This window comes from Bidens hawaiensis, unplaced genomic scaffold (genome assembly GCF_021521415.1).
Source record: "Bidens hawaiensis isolate Kalapana, Puna unplaced genomic scaffold, B.hawaiensis_p1.1 tig00043086_1, whole genome shotgun sequence".
NCBI classification, from domain to species: Eukaryota; Viridiplantae; Streptophyta; class Magnoliopsida; order Asterales; family Asteraceae; genus Bidens; species Bidens hawaiensis.
In genome coordinates this window covers 54,551-60,166 of record NW_027505824.1, presented here as the reverse complement: position 1 = coordinate 60,166, position 5,616 = coordinate 54,551, and positions in this window count along the sequence as shown.

Genomic DNA, 5,616 nt, shown 5'->3' with positions numbered 1-5,616 from the left:
TAATCACTTTTAGTTGGTATTTGATTTGGTTTAGGCTGAGGGGTGTGGGGGGCGTGAGTGGGGGCTCCAGCCAATAATATTGTGACGTGTGGCAGAGAGAGAAACTTGATAAGATGGGTGTTGGTTGTGGTGCTCGCGCCCCGGGCCCTGGTGTGGAGGGGCGCGAGAGGGGGCGCGAGCGGTTTTTTTTTATTTTTTTATAAATGTATTATAAAAACGTATTATTAAAAAAACTCATAAATTATTTAAAAAAACACACATTAATTAAAAAAAACACATTAATATCTAAAAAAAATTAAAGTACTAAAAAAAACATTATTCTTATTCTTCGGCTTGGTCTTCTTCGATCAACCTCTTCCGGATACGTTCAGCATTTGGTCGACCGGATTTAGGTTACTGAAGTCTCTTGTAAGGAAGTCCAAATCTCTCATTCTTTTTTTTTCCTTTTTGTCATTAGAGACCACCTCCATGGTTTTGTTGAATTTATTGAGGGATTCAACAAGATCGGTGATGTTTACGGCTTCCCCCTCAGCCGGTTTTTTCCCCCTGGCGTCCCTTCCCAATGGCCGCCTCCTCGGCGGTGAAGACGTTTCCTCCCCCGCAACGTTTAGGTCGAATCCAACCCGGCAATCCGACCCGGCGGAAGTGCTATACGCTCCAAACGAACTAGTTTTAGTCCGTTTCGGCCCTACTTCCGCATCAAGGTCCGGCGCCACCAGCTCAACCCACTTAGAACACCTTCTCAACCTCTCCCACACCTTTACATCGTCCCACGTCTTCACCGTCCCATACCTCCGCAGGCACTCCTGCTTCCACTCTTCGACAGTGAAATTATAAACCGCCAAATCGTCACTGCCACTTGGTCTCATACGACCGGCGTTCCTGTTGAACATATTAGTAAACAACAAAGTTAGGAGACGGTTGTATGTTGGATGGTTGAAAGCCGGATGATTGTTGCGACCCCGAATAAAACATCGGTTGGTCCGGTGCCGACCATAAATCGTCGTAACTGTAATCTGAATCTAGGTTTGGGTACCAATTTCCAGCCATGTTTTTAAAAAAAGGTTTGAAAGATGGGGTGATTTTGGGTTTTTTTGAGGTTGTGGTAAGTATTTTATGTGATTTTGGGTGTGGTATGTGATATTGGGTTGATATTGGTTTATATAGAGAAAAAAAAAATTTTTTTAATAAACTTAAAGAGCCAACGGCTCTATTTCTAAGCCCCAACGGTCATGCACGCATTCCCAAGCCCACTTTACGCCCATTTTCAGCCGTGACTGGCCTTGCGCCTGCCTTGGTCTGCGTGCTCGCGCCCCTCTCGCGCCCCTCTCGCGCCTCGGTGGTGTGGTGCTCGCGCCCCAGGGCGCGAGCGGATGGGCTCACGCGCCCCCTCTCGCGCTCCACACCCCTCAGCCTTAGTTTACAAAACTATTTTCCAGTATCTTCTTTTGAAGGAAGAAGAGTGTAATTATTTATCTGAAAAGAAAAATTCAAAACCCAATATCCATTTAAAATAAAACCTTGAAAAACCAGAACCTGGATTTTTTTTACCAATATAAAATAACTTTGTTTTAATCTTTTTAATCATATTCACTGTCTTATTGAAAATATAGAAAAATAAAATATAAAGGATGGGTTATACCAAAAGATTTTAAAATATAGCATTATTCTTTCTTATGAATTTTTAAAATTTATTTTGTGAATTTTGTGTCTAATTATAATCTTAATAATATGATGATGAAATATAGACATGAGGACAGAAGTGAGTAGACGCGTCTCTTACTCTTTTCACATTATTTTCACTTCTTTGATAATAAGATAAAATAGATACAAAAGTTGTACATAATATTACTCTTTTTTTTATCAAGTTGTTATGTCTACTGTTCTTGAGAATTACATATTATTTGTTTTTAAAAGAACATTGCAATAATAAAATAAAAATTTAATGAAATAAATCATATATTTTTTTAACTTTCTTTAGAAACATGCAAGTTGCCACACCCTTGTGATCTGATGATAAAGATGTTGGTGTTACCTATCAAAGACTGGGGTTCCGTCTTACAAGAGAAGAAAGATGAAAATTGAAAAAAAAATAGCATTTAAAAAAAAAGAAGCAGCAGCATGCAAGTGTGTTTAGACTCATAAACTGCTTGGTTATTTTGGGTGATTTGTCATTTGTACAAAGCAAACGAAGATGGGGCGTAAGTTTTGGGAGGGAGTGTATTCTAGAAATGTGATAACAGAAGTACTATTTATACTTGGTTACATACCAATATTGTCCAATAACATAGTTAGAGGGCATGTATGTATTTAAGTCCAATGTATATTGTCCTATGGTTAAACTATTTCCACACCTATCACTATTTACGGGAAAATCTCATATAATTGTAGCAAACTTTTAAAAATGTTCAAATTAAGTCACTGATACATATTTTTTCTAAATCGGGTCACTAAATTTTCAAATCAAGTCTCACCGATTTTTTTGTGCGTCAAGAAAGAAATGAAGGATAAGATATAGGGGTCGGAATTTGCAATATATGTAGTTAAATTTAAAAAAATAAAAAAAACATTAATTATATTAAAATTTAAAAATAAAAAATAAAATTCATGTCGCCACTCAGCGTCAACTTAAAAAAAAAAAGATAAAAAGATTTTCTATGCGAAACAGAAAAGAAAAAAGCTAAAAAAACATGTTAAAACTTTTAATTTAATCAAACATGAAAGTTGAGTGACCTAATTAAAACACTTTTTAAAGTTAAGTAATCTAATTGGAACATTTTTGAAAGTTGGTTACTATTATATGAAATTGTCCCCATTATTTATTTACGGTAATTGATACGACTAACCGGCCTCTTTTTCTATTTTTACTTTTTTAGTTAAAACAAATTTTTTTAACAGCGTTGTTTGAAACTAAAAAATAAAACAAAAAAAGGAATCCACATCATCACTTAATTTGTATGTATTAGTCCACGTCACGTGGTCACCACTCCACATGTAGTGATAGGGCATGCAGCCATGTATGTATTTAAATTCTCACCATTCCACATCATCGTACACAATAAATAAATAATAATAATAATAATAATAATAATAATAAGATTAAGATTACCTTATTGAAAAAAGAAATGTTAAGTCTATGATTTAAATGAAATGTAAAAGTTAATTAACTTAATTTTTTAATACTTTTTACTATTCTACAAATTTACCCTTAAATTATTAGTTCATACTCAGCTTTAACCTTTTCAACTCTTAAAACTTTTTCAACTCATTCTCGTTTGTTGTTTTATTGTTATCTTACTTGTTAAATATTAATTGCAATTTCAGTTTTAATTAGTTTCAGGTGTCTTCAAGTTTGACGCTTTTAGGTCGGTTAATTGGGGAGTTGCGAGTACTCGGTCTATTCAGGGAATACTCAGAAATGATAAATTATTAAAAAAATCGTTTTTGGGAGATTATATACATGTCAAGTATCATAGGTTAACTAACATTTATAACAAAATATGTGTGTATCAATATAAATCATAAGAATACATGTTGGTGGTTTCGAGTTCACTGATTCCAAGCCCAAGTTAATTAACTGATTCCACACTAAGTTGACCGAGTACATCCCGAGTTGACCGATTCCAAAACGAATAGATTGATTTAGCATGAAATTGATTGAATCTGAGTATTAGTGACCGAGTTGTATGAATGCGCTTCGGAACCTACCCCACCCCTCCCGAATTCCAACCCAAGTCGAGTTGACCGAGTTTTAGAACAATGCATGTCTTCTAAGAACCAATATTTACCTACGCTACAAATGTTAGAATTCTTTTACAACTGTTAACCCACATGTAATTAAACATGCTCCTAAATCTAGATAAATTTTATCGTAAGACTAGATTCCTCAACCACTTAGTAAAAACACATGTATATAACGCACTATGATATCATTAAATTAGAAGCCATTTAAATGACTAGGTATATTTGTCTATTTAAGTATGTTAGATGTTAGATTGTCGGTTCTCAAATACCGTAGATTTTTATATGTTTCACCATAGGTCGTGTCGCTAGATTTATTTTATTTATATATATTTTTTTGTGCCGGCTAAAAAACGGCACTTATATTGAACCTAGAGATTTTTTAGTTTAAAAAGGAGCATGTCTTGGACTAAAGTTTTACTTGTAACAAGAAAATAGGGGGGTCTAGGTTGAATTAGAGGTTTCTCAGCTGTGGTGAGTTTTATTCTGAGGGCGGAATAAAGATGATCGAGTGGGTCGGTGATCCAAGTGGCTGTTAAAAAATAAGTATTAGGCTTGTTATTTTGAAGCCCAATCCATGTTTTCATTGGTGTTTGGATCAGGATGTTAATTTCTTCAAAATTTGGTGAGACTTCAAAACTAGATTAATCACACTTGTAAATGTTATAATGAATCATGAAAATCTAAATATGCAATTTTAGTGTATAAATAGTTTTACTATTCAACTTCAAGATTAAATATGCATATGTGTTATTGTTAAAAGGATCTTTTCTTAAAGTTGGAGGAAGAAAACAAAGGTTCTGTTCTTATTTGTTCTCTGCTTTGAACTTCTCACTTCTTGTTAATACAGAGATTAATGCACAACCCTATGCAGGTTTTTCTTCACAAGGCTCTTTTGGCTCTGTAACATAAACAAACACTACTGCAATATTCTTGACGAATACAAGTAATACAATTTGGGTTCTTTTGTTTCTAAATTTTACAATATTAAAAAAATCGACGCAAATCTTAATTCGTTTAGTTAAAAAAAAAAACAAAATAGTAATTGAAAAAGGAAGACGACTGTGCAAGTAGATATCAATAAGGGGCATTAAGGACGGGAGAATACTTTCAACGAAGGCGGTTTTTTTGAGGTTTAGACGTTTAGTTATAAGTATGGCTTTCTACTCTGAATCTCTGATAGAACCGCTTATGATGGATTAATATTAACGATCTTTAGTTTGACTATTAGGATAGTTCTTGAAATATTACCATTATCATGAATCAATTTTTGTTATGTTTGTTTTTTATTGTAAGCTCTCCGTATAAAGATATCTGGTTTTCAGTTACTCCATACACAAAAAAATATCATTTGACAATGTTACGTTTTTTTGAACTCTTTTAAAAGGCACCGAGGAATCACGATAGAAGGGCAAAAGTCAAAAAGGTCATGAGTTTGGTTTCAGTTTTCGCTTTCCTTGGCTTCCGCATTAAAAAAGCCACAAAAGAGAGAAAAATAAAGGGTTTGAACCCAAATTGTTTAGTTAACAGAAACCATAAATCATCATCTGATTCTATCACTCAAACTATATATCTAGTTAAAGTCTTTCATTAGAAAAAGATATGATGTCACTGAAACCATATAAAAATAGACACATTTATAAAACACAGTGACCACTTTACTGAAGCCTCTAGCTATGATTGTATCATGGGTAACAAAATGACATCATGCATGTATGTGTTAATGTGCCATTTAAAACCACAAAAGTAACATTATTTGGAATGTTGAGTATTTACAACTAGTCCTACTAATCAACCACCCACACGTGTAGGATTCCATAATAATTGACTCATCTGAGCTCTGATCTGCCCCCTCCTGCTCTATCTCTACACGCT